A 22,337-nucleotide genomic window follows, 5' to 3' on the forward strand; every position below is an offset into this window, starting at 1 on the left:
TGCTACATCAGTAGTTAGGGTTCCATTTTATTTATAATAGAATTTATTTGTGCTTTCTCTTTTTTCTTGATCAAGTTTTGGCTTCATGATCCTTTCTATTATATGTTTATTTCATGTTACATTAGTTTATGCTTCCCTCTTTTACTTTCTTCCTTCAAATATCTTTATTATTCTATAGTTCTCTTTTTGACTTGTTACTTTGTTCTTGATATTTTTACTTTTTGCTCCTTCCTCATAATATAATTGAATTAAAGTTATAACTATCCATCAAAAAAAAAATCAGTTTTCCTTTAGAGGCTCTTGGAAAGCACAGTTTTCCCTAAGGGAAGAATGATGGGACTCTCCCTGGTATCGTGCAGGACTAGACACCATGTCAGGGTGGGGTCTGTAACACCAATAGATCTATAAGGGGACAGGAAAGAGAGACACAGTAGGACACAAAGGGAACGGGGGGAGGGGGGGACTTCCAGAGGAAAAGGCCAAGATAACAGGTCCGACCGGCGTAATTAAAAAAGAACAAGAATCCTGTTTTCTTCTCCAAGGAAAATGGAATGGAAACAACAATATAAAGAAATTAGGAGGTAAGATTCAAGACCCTTCAGTTAAAGTTCTTTTCTTCCAATGTGCTGCAAAAGTTACTTAATTTCATGTCAAGGACCATGAGCTCTCTGAAATTTTCCCTAGTAGCAAGCATAGTTGCTCTCCACGGTTGCACAGATATTGGCAGAAGGCAAAAGACTTTAGTACTTGTAGCATGATGAGTTTCACAATATTCAGCTCAGTTCCCCTTACCCCCTAGTCCCATGGTGGGACATAGATGGGCCCAGACAGGTGCCTTCATATGTAGTGGGTTATGCTACAGGAACAGAATATCCCCTATAATTATGCTACAGGAGCTTAGGAAACCTGAATCCTTATGAGGGGCAGTAAGCTAGCCTACTCCTTACTTCAGAGGGAAACATCTTTCTTGTACTGGAGAGTAACCATGCCTGATTTACTTCACTCTGGATGGAAACACAATGTCCATTTTCTAAAACTATAAGCAAGCCTGCCTTTTGCTTTGGAGAGAGATACTATCTCTATTTTTAAAGGCTCTTCACAACACAGACATCCATGCAAAGATAGACCAGAAGAAAGGTCAGTCAGTGCCTCTGCTTGCATGAAGCGCAGAAACATCAGAGCCCCACACAGAATTGTTTCCCAAGTCTTCTCTGAACATTCTTTGCTTCCTCACTGAAACAAGAGGGTTCTTTGCACTTGTGATAGTCAATGATTTTTAGAAAAAGATAATATGTATGTGTTTAAGGATCTGGGGAAGGGTCCTTGGGAAGCTATCAGCAGTAAGATGCTGAGCATTTCATAGTCTTTAAAAGGATGGGATTGAGCAATGAATGTACATAAAGCACTATACAACTAGAAATCTTTTGTCATCTTTATGATGCATTCTGAATAGCACCTAAGATATGGCAAGGCATATCCTGAAGACAGCGTCTCTGGTTAACATTTTCTTAAAAGAACAACTCTTGGGTTTTAATGATCCAAACTCCACACAATGTGTATATCCCCCAGTGCAATATTTTTCAGCCAAAATTTATATAAGAAAACTTCATAGTTGCATCCCCAAATCTCAATATGAATCTCAATATGAATCCTTTAATAAAATTACAAGTACAGAATTACAAGTACAGAATCATGTGCTCTTTTCAAAAAGAGTACAAGTCACAGATGATGCTGGTGTAGAGAAAGGAATCACTAGGTCATGCACCTCATACAATAAAAACAATTTGTTTAACAAACTCATTCATTGTGTGCTAATCAGGAAATCAAGTTTTAAAGAATTTTCCTTTATTTTTTTTTTTGAGGAAGGCAGAATTTATTACTTTTGGCTGTGTTGGGTCTTCGTTTCTGTGCAAGGACTTTCTCCAGTTGCGGCAAGCGGGGGCCACTCTTCATTGCGGTGCGTGGTCCTCTCGTTATCACGGCCTCTCTTGTTGCGGAGCACAGGCTCCAGACGCACAGGCTCAGTGGTTGTGGCTCACGGGCCCAGTTGCTCCGCAGCATATGGGATCTTCCCAGAACAGGGCTCAAACCTGAGTCCTCTGCACTGGCAGGCAGACTCAACCACTGCGCCACCAGGGAAGCCCAAGAATTTTCCATTTTAACATGACAGCTTGCTACTTAAACATAGGTGTTCACGGGTTTTAGAGCATTGGTTGGGGGAGTGGGGTTTGTGGTGGGAACCCACTGTATCATGTATTCTTTTTTTCACTTAAAATAATGAGATATAAGCTCACAAGTAAAAGTTTTAGACTAAAGTCAGATTTTCAGGGATATTTGCAATTGGATTCAGTTGGAAGGATTATCACCTTCTTTATCATCTACGTAGGCAAGTGTTGGTCACTTTTTTTAAATTTGAGGAAAAGGGCAAAATCAGGAGATGAGATGGGCTATCAGTAAGGGTAACGGTCTGTCCACTCTTCCCTGCATCTCTCTTCCATGAATCTTTTTCCAAATATCTTCCTAAATATTCCCAGGAGGCCTGATCTCTTGCATCCCTTCTGGGTTACTTCTTTGCTTCCTTTTTGCAGTCTCTGCTGGAGGATTTTTTCTCACACCCTCTGCCTCTCAGGGTCGTGGGAACTGGGTACCTGGAGGCATTCAGAGAATGATAAAACTTCACCTTTCCCTAAAGGAAAGTGGGACTGATTGTGGGGAGGATACGTTACATTTGACAGTTCCAGCCTGTTCCTGGAAGGGCTTCTCCCCATTCTGGGAATCTCTCTGAGCCCACGTCACCTGTGTTCCTTCTCAGTGTCCTGGCTTTTTTCTGCTTACTTGATAGGCTTTGATTTTACCTCTACCCTTTGCTCAGGTCCTGCTATAATAAATCTTCCTTATCTACTCTGGTAAAACCACTCAAGCTGTACGGTGAGTGGGGGAATGGAAAAGGAGGTCCTTCACTGCCTCAACCTCCCACATGTACATTTCATAATTTAACAGAATGAAGCATTTCACTGTAATTTATAATAGCTCATATTCAATTCAATAGTTGTACCACAATTTATTAAACTTATCCAGTTTGTTGAATGTCTATATTATCTTTATTTTAATTTTAGAAGAGATAGGAATAAATCATTTCTTTAATCAATGATTTTAAATGCTCATGATTGTTTTAAGTGATTTTTTTCTTATTTTAAGAAAAATCAGAAGGTACTTCTTTCTGGAAACATGGCTGGCAAAATTTCCTGCATTGATAGGGAATCATTAAGCAGCCACTTGGTTTATAGACCCAGAATATGGGTACAGAAGTGGCCTTGCTGGAGTTCCAGGTAATCTAAATATCATAATATTTAACACATCCTTAGGAGAACAGCAATATCCAGTCTAAACTTGATTTAGAGAGAACAGTTTGAAAAGATTTAATAAAGTATAATATCACAGATTTTTTTCCAAGCATCCTCTTAATTCTCTATCTTTTCATTGCTCTGTGGAGAGGGCAGTGTTTTGATTTTATCTTCACCAAATGACTTATTGCCTTTTGAAAATATACATCATCACCAAACTAGTTTTAAAAATGCATGCCATCTAAGCTTTAAGTGTCAGTGGGGCTGGTTACTTTCAAAGAGAGGCTGAAAATAGCCACGGCACATTTCCATAATAATCTGGGCAAAAGAAAACTACAGAGGAACATTCACTATGTAAGCTGGCAAAAAGAAGTGAAAAATTGGAATAGTGATATTATATGATGTCAGGTGTCAACAGCAAACTGACTTGTCCTTAACTTGAGTCTGCAAGTTTAGGATGCCTCCCCTCACTGGACATGCTTGTATTTTGATTCTTTTGATGGTAGTAATATGATAATTGCTCATTATTAAGCAAAAAAAAAAAAAAAAAAGATTTAACCATTTTTCATATTCCCTAATCCCAATTACAACTTCAAGTTTTACTTACTTCCAATTCTCCGAATATGTGTGCAGATATAATCCCTGGCAGCTCCCAGGTGTTCCATAAGAAAACCCAATCCTTCCATCCTTCTGAGAGTAACCCTTCCTGAGGTTTGTTGATAGTGATCACACTCCAAGATCCTGGACAGTTTACAACTCATGTAATTCAACTAAGATAGTATATCCTCTTTGCTCTAATAATGGTTCAAGTATGCACAGTAATTGAGGCTTCAAGTGCCAGCCCATGACATACCCTTGCCTATAGCGATTTGCTCAGGTTTGTCTAAAAAGAATGGAGCTCAGGGTTCTTTCATTTTATAAATTTAGGGAAGAGTATAAATTCTCTATTCTGATGTTGAGTAGCCATCAGTAGCCCCAGTTGCTGCTGCCGACTCTCTTGTGCTGTAACAAAGGAAGGCAGTAAACAGATAAAGGATACAGATAAAAGAGAATGTAGACAAGTGAGCCCCAGAGAAATGACACTTGAGCCCTGGTCAAACTGAGCTCAAAGCCTTCCTCACTGTTAGATTTTTCAGTTATGTATCCAGTAAATACCTTTACTTTTTTGAGCCAAATTATGTTGGGATTTTTCTTACTTTCAACTACAAATATCCTATCTAACACAATGGGTTCCAACAGGAAGAAGAGAATCTGGTCCCAACAGCTGTGGTAGCCCACCTGCCATCGAAGGGAGAACTCAACTAAAATAGAAACTGGCACAAGCACAATCACTGTGAACTTTTCAAACCCATGTTGTTACTTTAAACAGGGAAGAAAATCAAGACCCCTGGCATTGTACAATCATAAATTTATTTAAACTGATAGAGAAGTGTTTCCACCAAAAATGCTGAAAGAGTATTTAGTCAAGGCTATCTATCCTAGAAAGAACAAATTAAATTTAACAAACATTAGAAATAAAAGACACTGACCATTCATTTCATCTCTTTATTTGAGAAGCAATACCCTTACATGTCAATGCTATAGTGTTCTTGACCCATATGGAAAATTCTGTCAGTGGTCTCGTATGATAATTTTTCCCATATTAGGGAACTGGCCCAAAACATTTATTTTTTCCACAATGGAAGCTAGTGGCGAGGGAGGGGTGGTGATAAGGTGGAAGACAGATTAGTGGTCTTGAAATATGCAGATACATGAAAAGGCTGGGTCTTGCCTTCGGTTAGGTAAGAAGAATTTCTTCTAAAAACACAATAGTTTTTCATCCAAAAAGTGTTAAGAAAAATCTTGCTAGACTTTAAAGTCACACCAACTCCACCGAGGTCAGAGTGCTTTTAAGGCCCAAGGACAGAGGACCTACTGGGGTCCATTCTCACAAGTACCCTATAGGAACAAGGCAACATGTGGTTAGATGGACCACTGCTAGCTGAACATGGTAAGTTAAGTACAGAATTTGACAGATATTAGAAAACTGTACTCAGTTTGACAGATTACATTTATGTCTGTTGAAACCAATCACAAGAAAAACAGGTTTTCATTTTGATTATCTGTTTTATCCATTTAAGTAGTCTGTTAATTCATTTGTGTTGTATTTTATGAATATTAATAAAATCTGTTCATTACGTTTCACACTGATGGTTTAGGAAGTACAGTTCTAAACATCATCACATACCTTAAGACTGGTTGCCTCATACCCTCAGAAACCTGTCTTGGGGGAATGTGTGGGCAATAGAGTGTGTGGGAGAGAGACGTCTTTATATGTCCACAACACACATCCTACAGAAGCAGTGTTGATGTACCTCAATATAAATACACAATACACAAATATGCTAAGAAGAATATATATATATATATATATATATATATATATATATATGTAGTTATTTCCCCAAAGACATGGGTGAAATTGGGCAGAGATTGACCAAAGTTTCTCCTTGCCCACCCACTTCTTCCTTCTCAGAGTTTCTCTATGGAAATGAAGCAGAGAAGACAGGCAGTGGAAGACTAACATTTTTATTATGAACCTTGAAAAACCAGGTTATGGAACACACAAAAGAGCCTGAAATTAGGGTGGGGAGAAGGGAAGGTCAGAATAAGGTGGTCAGGTTGCGGGTATGGGGAGAATATCCCCCTTTGGGATGGGTCTTCACACTTGGTTCCAAGTCCACAATGAGCTGAACACCAGACTCAAGCTGCTGGCTTCCCATCTGACCTCATCCATGAACTTTCAGACATAGGGTAAGTTCACATAACAATTATAATCTCTCTACTTCAGATACCCTGGAGAGACAGAAGAGCTCAGGTGAATGGGGCTGGTGGAGCTTGAGAACCCAATGGAGATGCATCCCAGATTCTGGTCTAGGACTCAAAGGCCCTCTGTTATCTTCACAAGGGTCCCACTCCAGGGGAAAGAGACAGAAAGAAAGGAGAGAAGAGAAGGGATGGGAACAGACAAACCAATATTATAGTTCCAGCCCAGGAGGACTCTCTGAAGACCAGGCCCAGAAATGGGGAATGAGGTGATGAAAACGCCTGAGCAGAAGTGATCCCCTCTGTTTCTTTTTTAACATCTTTATTGGAGTAAAATTGCTTTACAATGGTGTGTTAGTTTCTGCTTTATAACAAAGTGAATCAGTTATACATACACATATGTTCCCCTATCTCTTCCCTCTTGCATCTCCCTCCCTCCCACCCTCCCTATCCCACCCCTCTAGGTGGTCACAAAGCACCGAACTGATCTCCCTGTGCTATGCAGTTGCTTCCCACTAGCTATCTATTTTACGTTTGGTAGTGTTTATATGTCCATGCCACTCTCTCTTTGTCACAGCTTACCCTTCCCCCTGTTTCTTACCTGTGTTTCTTGACAGTCTCTAACAGTAGCCAGGGTTTGAGGTGGTGGCTGGACTTCTCTCCCAGGCAACGTAATTGAGCACATCAGTGCTACTCCACTCCCATCCACCGGCACTGGGCTCAGAGCCCCATAGAGCAGAGCACGGAGTCAGGTGAGGTGAAAAGGCCTTTAGAGTTCTCCTGGCCTGATTCCGTCAGCTGGAACGACTGACCCCCTCCCCAGCATCATGGAATTTGCTCTGCTCTTCCAGGTGATGCCCCATAGCTCTCCTCTGGGAAACTCTCCCAAACTCTTTGCTCCTATTGGCAAATTCCAAAGCAAATGATCACAAATACCAATGGAATCCCTATGAGTACTGTGTCACTGTGCACTGTGAACTGCACTTGGTGGTGCATTTGTGATTACCCTCAGAACCTCCAAGACAATGTGTTTTATAAAAGGGAAAAATGTGTCAATGCTAAATCTTCATTTACCACTTGCTAAGCACAGCATGTGCAGACTCAGGGAATCTCAGAGAACTGAATTACAAGGCATGATGTGTGAATTGTGTAAAAGTTTGACAAGAGGCAGATTAATTTTAGCTGGAGGCTAGGGACCTGCACAGAACTCAGCTCTTCAGCTGGCCTCAAGGTTCTCCATTTTCTCCAAATATCCCCTGAGCTCCAGGGATCTCTAGGATATTTTCTTGGCAGGGGCAGGGGACGGGGAGGGGCCTGGTAGCCATAGCATCTTGGGAGGTAACAGATTAGAGAGCATGTAAGTGTACCTCTGTGGGGTCATGGAGCCCAATCCAGACGTCTGAGAGGAGTTTCAAATTGTTCTTGAGAAGGGAGGAAATGAAGGATCCCTCAGCCCCACTGAGCACAGACACAAGGTGTCCTGAGGGTCTCTTCTGGCAGGCCATCTTTGTGAAGAAGGGAGAGACTGAGGAGGAGATTGAAATCCTCACTGAGGGAAGGACAGGGCTAAGGTAGGTGAGAAGGTGTTATGTTTGCAAAAAATGAGGTGCTCATTCTCACCCTCAAGAAACTCTAGAGAATGGAGACTCCCAGCCCCAAAACCCTGTCTCTAATTTGCTTATCCTTATCAGCCCTAACTGCAAATCCCAGCACTCATGTCTGTATACATCCAGGTTTGGGTGTTATAAACAAGGCATATGTCCATGACTCTCTCTCACCCTGTCACAGCTCACCCTTCCCCCTCCCCATATCCTCAAGTCCGTTCTCCAGTAGGTCTGCGTCTTTATTCCTGTCTTACCCCTAGGTTCTTCATGACATTTTTTTTTCTTAAATTCCATATATATGTGTTAGCATATAGTATTTGTCTTTTTCTTTCTGACTTACTTCACTCTGTATGACCGACTCTAGGTCTATCCACCTCATTACAAATAGCTCAATTTCGTTTCTTTTTATGGCTGAGTAATATTCCATTGTATATATGTGCCACATCTTCTTTATCCATTCATCTGATGATGGACACTTAGGTTGTTTCCATCTCCGGGCTATTGTAAATAGAGCTTCAATGAACAGTTTGGTACATGACTCTTTTTGAATTTTGGTTTTCTCAGGGTATATGCCCAGTAGTGGGAAACGTAGTAAGGTAGATAGCTAGTGGGAAGCAGCTGCATGGCACAGGGATATCGGCTTGGTGCTTTGTGACAGCCTGGAGGGGTGGGATTGGGAGGGTGGGAGGGAGGGAGATGCAAGAGGGAAGACATATGGGAACATATGTATATGTATAACTGATTCACTTTGTTATAAAGCAGAAACTAACACACCATTGTAAAGCAATTATACCCCAATAAAGATGTTAAAAAAATAAATAAATAAAAATAAATAAAAGGTAAACAAATCAGAAAAAAATATAAAATTGTTATTATTTTCAGGTTGTATAATTTTATATATGGAAACCCCAAAGAACCAAACAGAAACTTTTGGAACTAATCAAAAAATTCAGTAAACTACAGGATGTAAAATCAACATACTGAAATCAATTGTATTTCTATACAGTAACAATGAAACATCTGAAAAAGAAACAAAATAAAACCTATCCCATTCACAATAGTATCGAAAACAATAAAATATATAGGAATAAATTTAACCAACGAAATGAAAGATATATACAATGAAAACAACAAGACTTGGTTAAAAGAAATTGAAGGGAGAGAGACCATCAAGATGGCAGAAGAGTAAGATACAGAGATCAACTTCATCCCCACAAATACATCAGAAATATATTTAGCACAGGGATATCAGCTCGGTGCTTTGTGACCGCCTGGAGGGGTGGGATAGGGAGGGTGGGAGGGAGGGAGACGCAAGAGGGAAGAGATATGGGAACATATGTATAACTGATTCACTTTGTTATAAAGCAGAAACTAACACACCATTGTAAAGCAATTATACCCCAATAAAGATGTTAAAAAAATAAAAAAATAAAAAACAAGGCATAGCAGTAGGACGCATAGGCCATGGAGCCTTTCGGACAGCTGATCCATGCAGAGGGTAGTTCCTTCTGGGAATCTTCCCCTGAGGAGGAAAACATAAAGGATAAGGATGGGGTGAAATGGAGAGAGGATATTGGAATGGGGAGGTGACCTTGAATATTATCTATGAGGCCAGTGCTTGGGGAAGTGACATCACACTCCTGACTGCCTGTCACCATTGCCAACACTCCCAGGATTTTTTTTTTTTTTATCATGAACTAGACCTAGTAATTGGGAGATGGTCTGTTTTCTTTTTATTCATCTGCCTTGTTCAAAAGTCCAACTTTTCTCCTCTTCTGGGCTGACTATTTTTCTACTGGATCCTTCAATCTTTCTCCTTCTATTCATCTCATTAAAAACACTCTATACTTTCCCTCCTTAATCATCCACATAAATTAGACTCTTCTGAGAAAATGGAAATCATCTCATCCAACTGGTACTGGACCACTGGGGAGACTCCCACCACTAGTTACCCTGAAGGAAGGAGTGATGATACAGGAATTGCAGGCAGTGTTGTTGTGTGGGGATGTACCATTACCATGGGAGGCACACAGGAGCTTTCCTCCTCTTCTTGGCCCTGAGCAAACACTGGGAAGCCAGTGACAGAGGCAGAGAAGTCTCACTTTGGACTTGAGACAGGAGCAACAGGCAGGAGGGCAGCATCCAGGACAGGCTGGGGACGCCCATGGAAGGCATCATTTTGTCTGTGATGTGCGGAGACAACCAGAGAACTAAAGGAAGGGTGGTCAGAGAGAGACTATGAGAAACCCCCTGTTGTACCTCTTGTCTTTTCCTCTGTCTAGTTCCCTAGGAATAAATCCATCTTGATAACATGCATCCCCTTCCATACTTCTGGAAAGAATTGGAAAAGCTGTACATCCTACTACACCTGAGACCTCCCAGGACTGCCTTTACCTGGTCTCAAAGCTCCTACGTTCTCTGCAGACAGGGATCCTTGTATACCTTCCCTGAAATATGTGAGGTGAATCCCCTGTCAGGGGTCTCATCTTCTCTCAGCTCCCACTTACCTGTCTTGCAGTGATCTGCACTGGTTGGTCAGGACAGAAAAGACTGGGTTTTTATAAGAGGATTTGAAGGAGGGGTGCTGAAATGAATAACAGGAAACTGGAGACATGAAAGGGGTCATGCGGAAGTGTCTGGCATTGATTCAAGGAGATTTCTACCACAGGGAGGAGATCCTTCCCATCAAAGCCTGGGAATTGCCACAGCTGTTACTTCTTTTTCTTGAGCAGACCAGTACTTTCTCAAGAACAGGTGAAGTTTACACTTTTGCCATCCTTGTCCAGGTAACTGGTGTGAAAAACTTATAGAAATGAAGGCAGCCTGGTGGCTCGAATTCTGTTTCATAGTTTAGAAAATATGTGACATTGGATAGTTAAAGAAGTACTAGAAGTGTATTTTTGGGAAGTCTGTCAAGAACTGACTCTTGCTGGCATATATATGAGCTTCATTAATCCCTGTCTTTTAAGATTAAAGAAAACCAAACTAGCAATAAGTAAAAGTTGGGTGAGTATAACATTGGAAAATATTGCTGAGGGCAAGATATTAGTTGAGGGAAAGAAAAGAATTGAAGCAATGGGAAAGAGCAATGTTTCAGCATTGCTTTCTCCTTATTGGAACAAGGTGTAAAGGAAGCATGGAGTGTTCTAAGGCAATAGACAAACCAGGATCAGGTAGATTTGCCTTCTGGCCAACTCTGTGTGGGAAGACTGAGAAATAATTCCTCAGTTCACTTCAATTCCGAGCCGGAAATTTGATACCTCAGAGTGGCATTCTCAGACCATGATGTGCAGACCCCTGGGGGTCTTCAAGACCATTTCAAGGGGACTGTAATATTTCAATTTTCATAACTTTACTAAAATATCATTTGCCTTCTTCACTGTGTTGACATTTGCACTGATGGGGCACAGGCAACTGTGGGTAAATTTCAGGGTCCTCAGCATTCACCAAGGTAGGGGTGTCTACCCGTGTTCTTCACTCCCACGCACTTGCAAGAAGCAAACAAATACATTCACTCTAAAATGTCCTTCGGGACTTCCCTGGCCGTCCAGTGGTTAAGACTACACGCTTCTGCTCCAGGGGTCATGGGTTCAATCTCTGGTCAGGGAACTAAGATCCCGCATGTCACATGGTACTTCCAAAAAAAAAAAAATGACATTGATGAAGCAGTAAAGATAACTCATTTTAGTAAATATATTTTTTAATTTTTATTTTATATTGGAATATAGTTGAGTAACAATGTTGTGTTAGTTTCAGGTGTACAGCAAAATGATTCATTTATATATATACCTGTATCTGTTTTTTTGCAAATTCTTTACACATTTAGGTTATTGCAGAATATTGAGCAGAGTTCCCTGTGCCATACAGTAGGTCCTTGTTGGTTATCAATTTTATTTATTTATTTAATAAATTCTTATTTATTTTATTTATTTATTTTTGGCTGTGTTGGGTCTTTGTTGCTGCATGCAGGCTTTCTCTAGTTGTGGCAAGCGGGGACGACTCTTCGTTGAGGTGTGCAGGTTTCTCATTGTGGTGGCTTCTCTTGTTGCAGAGCATGGGCTCTAGGTGTGCAGGCTTCAGTAGTTGTGGCACATGGGCTCAGTAGTTGTGGTGCACGGGCTTAGTTGTTCTGTGGCATGTGGGGTCTTCCTGGACCAGGGCTCAAATCTGTGTCTGCTGCCTTGGCAGGCAGATTCTTAACCACCGCACCACCAGGGAAGCCTGGTTATCAATTTTAAATATAGCAGTGTGCACATGTCAATCCCAAACTCCCAATCTTAACACTTGAATACATTTCTTCAAATTCTGTATGACTAAGTGGAAAGCCTGTGTACTAAAGTATAATGGTTGTCTTGGGAAAAAAGCCTTTGTAATCCACCATTTTCATGGAAGAAAATTCTTTCTTGAAAGATGGACTGAGAGACAAACTTGTTAATCACATATGGGCATTTTGTTGACATTAAAAAAATGATCAAAATGAGATACAAAATAAATATTTTAAAATCCTTGTTTAACATATGGTATTATAAATATCAATATTTATTATAAATATAAATAATTCTCATGAATAAAAATTCTTTGGTGTCCTCAATACTTTTTAAGAGTGTAAAGTGTCCTGAGGTCAAAATGGTTTGATAACCTCTGATTAACAACGAGATACCAATTTCCAGGATATATTGGGGATAGAGACAAATTTTATGTTACAAAACAGGGAATCAGCAAAGTCTAGAAGGTGGGGTAAACTCCACAGGATAAATGACTCCATTTCCTTAGCAAATGAATTTAAGGAAGTAAAGCAATATGAAATTCTTAACATTTGAGAGATGTATTAATCGAATACAAGGTATGTCTCATGTTTAGATCATGATTTGAACAAATCAGATGAGAAAATAATTTTGAGACACTTGACTAGGTGTGAACATTTGAAAATATTAAGGGGTTCTATTATTTTTGGTGCAATTACAATATTGTACTTATATTTAAAGCGATATTATCATTTACAGATAGATGATAGAATACTTACAGTTGAAATATGTTGTTCAGGATTTGCTTCAAAGTAATCCAGTGTAGTAAGGGTAAGAAAACAATATAGATGAAATGAAAGGCCATGTGGGATAATTGTCATTGCTTGGTGATAGATACCTAGAGGATCATTGTACTATTCATTTTGGGTTTCTTTGATTATTTTTTTCATAAAATATTGGGGAAAATTTCTGGAAAAAAGAAAATCTGAGGTTCAACAATTGTTGAGAAAAAATTTTAAGACCAGTCCGACTCAAGAATATAGCTGCAAAATTCCTGAACAAAATACTAAGCCAAAGAAGTCTACCAATGTATGTAATAAATGAAGGTAAGAATATTTTAGTAAAAATATTACGAAATATGACTACTTTAAAATAAAAATAAAATAACAAAGTAAATGTGAAGGGAAAAATGAGAGAAAATACTTTATGTACATATATATCTGACAAAGAATTGATTTCTAGAATATGTTTATGACAGTAAATTCAGCAAGAAATTGAACAATACATTCATTAGAAAAGAAGAGTGAAAAAGCATGAGCATGCACTTCAGTAAAGAAGAAGCACAGGGCTTTCCTGGTGGCGCAGCGGTTGAGAGTCCGCCTGCCGATTCAGGGGACATGGATTCATGCCTTGGACCGGGAAGATCCCACATGCCGTGGAGCGGCTAGGCCCGTGAGCCATGGCCGCTGAGCCTGCGCATCCGGAGCCTGTGCTACACAACGGGAGAGGCCACAACAATGAGAGGCCCACGTACCGCAAAAAAAAAAAAAAAAAAAAAAAAAAGAAGCACAGTGATCAATACATATATGACAATATGTCAACCTCATTAGCAATCAATAATATTAAAATCAAAATGAAATATAATTTCACACCTATCAGAATGACAAAAAAGAAATTTTGACTTTCCAAAATTTTGGTGAGGATTTGGAGCAATGAATTGTCCATATTGCTGCTGGCAGTAGTGTAAATTCATAGAACCCTTTGGGAAAACTGGCATTTTCTTACAGCCTCATACTCAATCATTCCGCTCCTAGGAATATACAGTTTGCATATAAATGCCAAGTAGTATGTATACACAGGATGTTAATAGCATCACTATTTATAATGACAAAAAAGCCAAAAACAAACCAAATGTCCATAAACAGGAAACTGGATAAACATTTTGTGGTTTAAATAAGCAATGTATCTGAGTGCAACTGAGTGAATCACAGTTACAATCATTGTTATAGCTTAACCTCAAAGACATAATGTTGAGGAAAATTTATTAAAATACAGAAGATTATAAACTGTGTAATTTCATTGTTTAAAAGGTCAAAACAAAATTTGACAAGGCTTCTATATCATTTAGGCATACTTATACATAATAAATTATATTAAGAGGAGGGGAATTATAAACTCAAAATTCTGAATTGTTACCTCTGAATGAAGGGAGAAGGAAATTGTTGGAATGAGGACACAGGAAGCTTCAAATATATTAGCAGTTATATACTTTTTAAGTATGGTGGTGGTTACTTGAATTTAAAAAAATGTTCTTTTAATAATACACATAATACTTTTATTGTCCTCTCTATATAAAATATGGTATTAAAAGTTTAAAAACATTGAATTAAGTAATGTAAGAAGACCAGAAATAATTTTAAATGGTCTTTAAATTATTAGAGTTAGCCCACAGAAATCAATCTAAAACAATTGTTGAATTTCAGACAAAGGTTTCATCAGGATAGTTGTCAGGTTATAGTCATCTGAAGGCTTGACTGGGGATGGACTATCCGCTTCCAAGATGACTCATTAACATGCTAAATTTGTGCTGGCTATTGGTAGAAGGCTTCCGTTACTCAGCACATGGACCTTTCCATAGGGCTTCTGGAGTGTTCTTACAATGTGGTGATTAGCTTCCTCCAGCACAAGTGATCCAAGAGAAAGCAAGGCAAGAGCTGCAATGTCATTTAAAACATAGCTTTAGATGTTGCACGTGGTCATTTCTGTAATATCTTATTAGTTACACGTGTCAGTTCAGTCCAATATGGTATGGACTTATATGAGCATGTAAATACCAGGAGGCAGGGATCATTAGGTCTTATCATAATAGCTTGTTACCAGAATTGGAACCTGATACTTTATCAGTCAGAAGTCAGAAGTCCTATATAAGACGGCTTGTCCTTTATTTCTTTTTTTTCTCCTCTAGGAGATCCTTCTGAATGTATGTAATATATACCATTTTTACATGGGAGGAGAAATTTCACTCAGTTCCATCCAGCATCCCTCAAACTTCAAATAAACTTGGATGTGTGTGAGAGTAGGAGACAGGATGTTTATCTCCTGCTAGTTACAGAATCTGATGCTTATGGCCCTACCTATTGAAAATGTTCAGTTATAAACTGAATTTATCATTCCTCTCCTGTTTAAAATCTTTCAAAAGTTTCTTCATTATATATTTTTGTGATTAGCTATTTCTGCACAGCAAACTATCCCTATTTAGTGGCTTAAATAAACAATTTATTATTATTTCTCATGCTTTTGAGAGTTAGCTAGGCATACTTATATGGCTCTTCCTGGGGAGCTCTCATGTAGATAATGGCTGGAGCTGGAGTCATATGAAGGATCAAATGGAGGTCTGAACCTCAAAGATGACCATACACAGGAGTGTACTTGATGCTGACTGTTATTGGCTGAGAGCTCAGTTGGGTCTGTTAATTAGTGTGTCAACACAGAGCCTTTCTATGTGGCTTGGACTTCTTATAGCATGAAGGTATCAGGATAGCAGGACTTTCATAGTTGATCAGGGCTCTTAAAGGGCAAAGAAGAAGTGACCAGTTGTCTTAGAATAGGTTGAGAAATGACATTATGCCATGTACACCCTACTCTATTGGTCAAGCGTGTGTTTGTATTCCTAGCATCTAGAACTTTAAGCACTCAGTGATGCTTATTGTATAGATTAATAGATTTATTCATAATGATTTTGATAACTATAGCAGCTGCATTCAATTTCATAATGCCTTACAGGTTTAGAAGACTTGGATTTTAATTTTATTTCTTTCATTTAATATGTTAATTTGAGGAAGTAATTTAATCCTCCCCTTCTTGGATCTGTGTTACTCAATTTTCCAATGAGGATTTTGGATGAAGCGGACTCTGAGGTACATTCTATAATTCTCCTTTTGTTGGCTGGAATGCTGTAAATACCATGAATGTGGGTCAAGAGACCCACTGAAAAATATTTATTGTTCTCATATTAAAACCTTAGGTACTCTTTAGGATGGCCATCTTCTTAGCTTATTGCACCAGAGGAATAATTTTTGAGCAAGCTTTGGGAAAATTACACTATCATGAAACCAGTCTGGAAATGGAGCCATTGCAGATCATTTTCACTCTATTATTTAGTATTGACTGTTACAAACAACTTATTTCCAAACGTGCATCTTCTGGGCTCTCCTTGCATATTTGTATAAATAGAATATACTTAAATAATTGCCACATAGTATTTTCAACTAAATAATTTTATTCAAGGTGTAATAATTTGTTAAATTCTGTGAGCTCAACCACCTTGTAGTTTTAGAAGAAAGCTAAAGAACTTTGCCTAAAGAACTTAACATGGCAACTGACATATATATAAAAAATTACCAGGGAAGACTCTGATTACTAAAATGACACATTATTTCAGAAAATATTTCAAAAATTAGTAGAGCTTGATAGGTGCTGTCTGTTTCTAATCCCTCCTTGTTCTAGGAGTTAATTTGAGTCCAGTAAGGAGACTGATTATATACATCAAGACACTGGGATTTGGGCTAAATCAAGAGCAATTTGGACTACAGCTCAATGCATAAATAAGTTCTATGGAAGAAAGTGCTCTGAAGGTCAATTTTAGAGATTAGTTTACTAAAGGAAAAGAAAATAGAAGGATTAAGAGCAGGAAGAAAATAGTTCAGATAATCTGAAATCCCTCAAGATATCTGATCTTGTGGATTAGCTGGAGTTAAGAACTCAGACTAAAGGAAAGTTTTGCTCCTTAGCCTCACATTTCATGGTGTGAAGTGGGAAAAATAGGGAGGAAAGGCATTTTACAGAAAATTCTACTCTAAGCACAGTGCATAACATCCAAGGCTCTCCTTTTTCATACTTCCTCCTTCCTCTTCTTTCTGTGTTTCATAGATCTACCTTAGCTGCTTAGGGGAGAATGGAGACGTGAGTAAGATTGCACTGTAATTGAAGGGAGGGCCAAGAGATAGGTCATAAGCAAAATGGTGACACCAGCCTGAGCATTAGATAGAGATGAAGTAAGTAAGGTAAAATAACCAGGCACCCCAAACTAAGTTGTAGGTAGAAAAAGAATGGTGTGACTCAAATCTGGGATTGATCCCAGACAACTGAGGAGTGTCAAGGGAAAGCAATGTCTTTCATCCAGGAGCAGAAGACTCCTAAGACAAATTCAAGAGGACAGTACTTTCACTATGTGGTGAGAAGAGGCAGCTCCAGCCCTCAGACAGTACTTGGAATTAGGTGACTCCACCAAAGTAGGGAACCTGGGTGTGTGGCATTGGGGGAAACATGGGATTGAGATTTCCAATAGGATTTCTAGGCTGGATTTTATCTGGGATAATATAAATGCTTTAAGATTGTGGTGCTCTCTTTCCTACCTCATAATGTTCCCCTGGGCATCCAGATACCTATCTCTATGCACATTTGCCCCCATGCCAGCCCAGACAGTGGGCTAATGGAAGGGACATTCACTTAGGCATAGTGATTAAGGGTTCAGCTCTCAAATCAGACAGACCCATCTCTTGGGGTTACAGTGGGAATTAAAATAATGTATGGCTATCCTTAAGCATGGTGACTAATACATATAATCACATAATAAATGGCAGCTAATCAAAATGTTATCTTCAGTGCCCGGTAGTACCATAATAGATGTTCAATAATTTTCAGTGGAATGAAATAAATACATACATATGGTCTGCAGATACAGGTTATGGAGAAGTGACTCCATTGAATCATTTCTGTAGCTTACCAGATAGTTGATTTATTCTTCAGCCTTCAACAATGTTCTCTTGAGGACATCAAGCTAACAATGCTTTTCCAGCCTTTGTATTTTCTCTATATCCTTAAATGTAATGAAATGATATTTATTTTTTAAAGGTATTCAGAAGTTACTAACTTAGGAAAGCACTTTACTCATAAATTCAGTGTTATCAGAAAATTGCCAAACTAATTTTTGCAGAAGCTCATCTGATTCTAACTACTATTTAATCAGCACTAATTTTGTGCCTGGCCCTGTGTTAAGAGCTCTACATAAATGATCGATTTAATACCCAGATCATCATTATGAGACAGCTATGCTTACCCTCATTTTTCACAAAAGAAAATGAAACTTTGGAAAGGTTGAATAATTGGGTCATGGTTCCTCAGAAGTAACCAAATGAGGATTAAAACCCCCAAAGCCAAAGCTATGCTCTTAATCTCTGTTACCCACTTTTGTGGAGAGAAGAGATTCTTTTTTCTTATAAAAAAAAAAATAAGAGTATTGGCTTTTGCTGCGAGGCTACTCACTTCTGCACCATGAAAGAGGAAATATTTTTTCTAAGATTTAACTTATCATTGGAATGAACTTGACATTTAGAAGACCTAAGCCCAGAAAATCTGATTTCTGATATACATGGAGGGGGTTGAAAACACTAGGGAAAATCTGTGACTAAGGACGATGTGTGGTTCTTTGCTAAGCTACATTAACCTAATGGACACTAAGAAAAAGAATGTGTTCAGTGGAGTTATCAGATTCTCTTTACTTACTCAAATACAGTACCATCAATTCCTTTATTCTAGAAAAGGACTGCTACTGTTCCTGTTCTCCCTGTAATAAGTCATCCAGATGCTGTAAGTTCCAACTTCCCTCTGATTTAGGCAGTTGTTGAAATTTGCAATACTGTCCATTATTTTCTTTTATCCTCAAAACTACCCTGTACATTAGACAGGGCATCTGTTAATTAACTCCACATTACAATGAGGAAATTCAGGAACAGGGAGGGAGCCCAACTTAGTCTATGTCACACTGCTCATTTGTGACCAAGTCAGGATAAAAACTGAATTCTACCTCTGAATTCTTCCTTGTCAGTACTAGACTCCACACTATTTCACTTGAATTAAAATATTCAGGTACTCAGCAGCAAAGACTTAAATTCTGAAACGATCCAATTAATTGCTCTCTGACGTGATACATTTTTGAAAGGTTTCATCTCGCTTGATGGATTCATTAATTTTAGAACATCTTATTTGCTTTCTGCTAATGGAATTTTCAACAGATAATTGGTTAGTTAGCTTTTCTAAGCCTCATGCATAGTTTAAATGTCATTTTATGCAAAGATATTTACTGCATAGAATATTGGTCTAATTAATTTTTGAGAGCAACTGGGAATTGCTCTAAGTTATTCTTGTCTGTAGTTACAGCATGAACCTTAACAATGTCACTGGGATTTCTTGTAAGTATAGGTGCCCACATATGTGAATCTAGGTGCACATGTTTGCAGACATAGGTTCAGAATGGTGGTTTTGCTTTGTTAAAATTAAGACACGGTTTTCCATTTTTTTCAAGTAGTACATTTTTCTATAATTGTTCCAGCTCTAGGTAATAGAAGAGCTTGATTGTGGTGTATTCCAGGGAATCCTTCTGGAGTGGGGATGTATGAGAATCAGCATGCTTACAGAACACAGAGAAAACTCACTAAGAGGATAGGCTTCCAAACCCAGGACAGTAAATGCAAAGGATGGGTACAAAGAGAAGTCCATTAGATGCAGCTTTCTTCATCCAACGGGATGGATTGAGGATAAATGTCAACTCTGGGAGGTGCAGTGGTTTTAGACCCAAGGAATTTGTACTGAATTTGGAGAATCTGAGATAACGTAAGGAAGTAAAAGCAGTCTTGGGGAATGGTGTTTTCAGTCATAAAGGGTAGATTTTCAAACCTGAATTATGAATCCCTGCTGAGCTCAGGTGCAAATTATGAAGCAAAGGTTGCAATTCAGGCAAGCCTAATAATACACTAATGGAATGAGTAAGGGGAATTTGTCTCAAGAGCAATCTGAGGATTTGTTGCAAGTATTTTTAGGCTGGAAGCTGGAAGAGTACATTCAGATTCCATAAGATAGCGGGTAAAGTTACTAGAACACTGGATACATTTGTTAAGATTGGTTGTGCGTCTGAGATGGAAGGAATCAGTGTGGAGAAAATGATACTTTGAACCTGTCATGTTCTCTCCAGCTTCAAGTACTTGACACAGTGTTTTCCTTCCTTATGCAATACTCATTTGCTCCTTCCTTCATACTTTCTCTAATGTGTTCCTAGTTATCATTTAAGTCCCACCTTAAACATCACTTTTTTAGGAAGACCTTTCCTGAAGTCTTGTCTAGATAGTGTTCTTCTGCTATGTATTTCCCATAGCATTTTGGCTCTTTGCACTTTATTGCAATTATTTACTCTATACCTATTTTTCCCTCTGGGCTATAGGATCAGTGAAGGAAAAGACTATAGTTTTCTTGTTTACTACTATACCTTGGTCCTTAGCATTAGGTCTGGCTCAAGTGTGAGCCACACTCATAAGTTCAGAGATGTTTCCAATGCTATATGACTGTAACTGTTGGAGCTGAAGCTAGAATCAAGGTTTTCTGGCTTCTTATCTACTGAGTTTCAGTCTAGATAGCAAAAAGAATTCTTCAGCAGAAGACTGGTGCTCTAAATCCAGAACACCATTTGGCTTGCATGGATGAAATGAATTTGGACTTAACTGCTCTGGTGTCAACTGTCCATTCTTGAGAAATAGTGCTCTCATTACCTTTTCTAGTTCAGAGGAATGATATGAGAATCTAGTGAGACCTATGGTGTAAAACTTCTTTGAGGAAACTATGGTGTAACCATGTTCAAGGATATAGATGATATTAACATTATCCTTTTCAAAGTTCTTTACATCTCAAGTTTCAACTGCATTTTATGAGGTCAGTTGGACTGGGAGAGATATATATATATATATGTGTGTGTGTGTGTGTGTGTGTGTATGTATATATATATGTGTGTGTGTGTGTGTGTGTGTGTGCATATATATATAAATATATATGCACACACACACACAAACTACTGGCCAAACAACTCATGACTCACTCAAGTTCAGTGGCAGAACTGGAATTGGCTTCTAATTCCTTCAAAACAATATTTCTTGTATAAAATTTTAGTTAAGTTCAGTGTGGTGAACATTTATATTTTTCTACTAAGTTAAAGAGGTGGACAGCTCCACTTGCTCTATTTTATTAAGAGGAAAGTCCAATAAGAACTTGAGCCCTTGAGTGTTTGTTCTCTAGCCCACTATGTCTTAGCACATCTGGTTTGAGGAAAGTCAAGAATTTGACCTTGAACTCCACCTGTGACTCATAAATGCAGGTCTTCAACTTACAGGGAGTGAGCATCAGTAAACTTTCTCCTCTGCCAAGGAGATGACTCACAGTTCAGCACTACAAATGGGGGCTAACAAGTGATCAGGGACATTGCTTTCAAGTGGAGAAGGCAGCAGGCACACTCCAAGTGTTTGAATTATTTAGCAGAACATGCTTACCTTGGTGTTCTTGGTTAAAGCTCAAGGCAAAAGCAGAGATCCTGCAACCAGTGATTATAACCATTAATCACCCTTCTCACCACCATAAGAAATGTCTCAATGATACTCTAAAATGTGTTTTAACTTTCTCACAGCGGGATAGTTTGTGATAAACTAAGTACTTTTGTCCCTCTGGTTATACACTTTATATGTGCTTTAAATAAAGTGTTAAGGTTGTTTTATTCACCTCATAAAATCAGGAATGCATCAAGCAAAGCCGCCATGGGGGAGTTTATTGGCTGGAGTTTATTTTAGTGAAAAGTTTATTCACTAAACTTTTTCCACCAGCAAGCGATTGCCGTGCATGTGGTGTTAGGAGAGCAGTCTGATCCACACAAGGTTTTACCTACAGCAAAGTTTTGAGGAAGAGTAAAGAACTGAGGTTTTCAGGTCAAGGATGGGTTTAAATGTATGCTTTGCCAGTTTCTGGTTATGTGAGATAAGGCAAGTGACTTAACATCTCTGCATCTGTTTCATCAGTGATAAAATGGAGATAATATCTCAAGATTCTTCTGAGAATTAAAGGGAAACATTGGCTTTCCCGGCACAGCACAAGGGTAATGAGGTGGCACAGCCCTTTGGATCCAACTATTCCAAATTTCACATGCTAGTTCACTCCCCTGCTGTGTGTCTGAATGCTTCTCATGTCATCTCAACTTTAGTTTTCTTTTTTTTTTTAATTGGAGTATAATTGCTTTACAATGTTGTGTTAGTTTCTGCTGTACAACAAAGTGAATCAGCTATATGTATACCTATCCCCTCCCTCTTGGACCTCCCTCCCCACCACCCACATCTAGGTCATCACAGAGCACCGAGCTGAACTCCCTGTGCTATACAGCAGCTTCCCACTAGCTATCTATTTTACACATGGTAGTGTATTTACGTCAAACCCAATCTCCCAATTTGTCCCACCCTCCCCTTTCCCCACAT

General features: G+C 38.8%; 1 pseudogene; it reads right to left on the minus strand.

The window, feature by feature from the left end:
• Nucleotides 1–7,493: 7,493 nt before the first annotated feature.
• LOC111169579 (lithostathine pseudogene) lies at nt 7,494–9,688 on the minus strand (annotated as a pseudogene).
• Nucleotides 9,689–22,337: the final 12,649 nt, after the last annotated feature.

This window comes from Delphinapterus leucas, chromosome 13, assembly GCF_059928025.1.
Source record: "Delphinapterus leucas isolate spDelLeu-1000000601 "Yukka" chromosome 13, BTC_Dleu_Yukka2, whole genome shotgun sequence".
Lineage (NCBI taxonomy): Eukaryota > Metazoa > Chordata > Mammalia > Artiodactyla > Monodontidae > Delphinapterus > Delphinapterus leucas.